Genomic DNA, 453 nt, shown 5'->3' with positions numbered 1-453 from the left:
ACTAGCAGCTAAGCCCGGTTTCACCCGGTCAAAGAACAACGTGAAAAGAGAAACGAAGACATAAAAAAGAGGAAGAAGTGGATACGAAGTGGTGTTTGGGCGACGGATCTTGGTAGAAAACAAAGAATGTCATGGTGAGTTAGTAAGGAGAGCAAAGCAAGACTGGACTTACGTGGGCTGGCAGGACGATGAAAAAATTGCGGAGTTGAAATTGGAGCACTTGAAGTTGCAGTTGTTATCATTGGAATGCCTCTTGGTAGACAACATTCTTCGTCCTTCGCTCGGGTGCACAAATAGAAAGACCATGGGGACAGCCAACGTACAGTTGTGCGTGTGAGAAAACTTGCTCTGTCAGATACAAACCAACCGCTTGCACTGATTGTCCCGGTGCCTTGTTCATTGGCATGAGAAAGCAGAGTTTGATGGGAAATTGCATCTGTTTAAACTTGTAGG

At 45.5% G+C, this 453-nt stretch overlaps 1 protein-coding gene across 1 annotated transcript in view; it reads left to right on the top strand.

Moving 5' to 3' along the window:
- LOC106880013 (uncharacterized) overlaps window positions 1-453 on the top strand; it is a 30,206-nt gene that overhangs the window by 23,478 nt on the left and 6,275 nt on the right. The gene's annotated exons all lie outside the window — the stretch shown is intronic.

This window comes from Octopus bimaculoides, chromosome 30, assembly GCF_001194135.2.
Source record: "Octopus bimaculoides isolate UCB-OBI-ISO-001 chromosome 30, ASM119413v2, whole genome shotgun sequence".
NCBI classification, from domain to species: Eukaryota; Metazoa; Mollusca; class Cephalopoda; order Octopoda; family Octopodidae; genus Octopus; species Octopus bimaculoides.
Note: the sequence above shows the minus strand (reverse complement) of the source record. Positions and strands in the feature narration are given on the sequence as shown.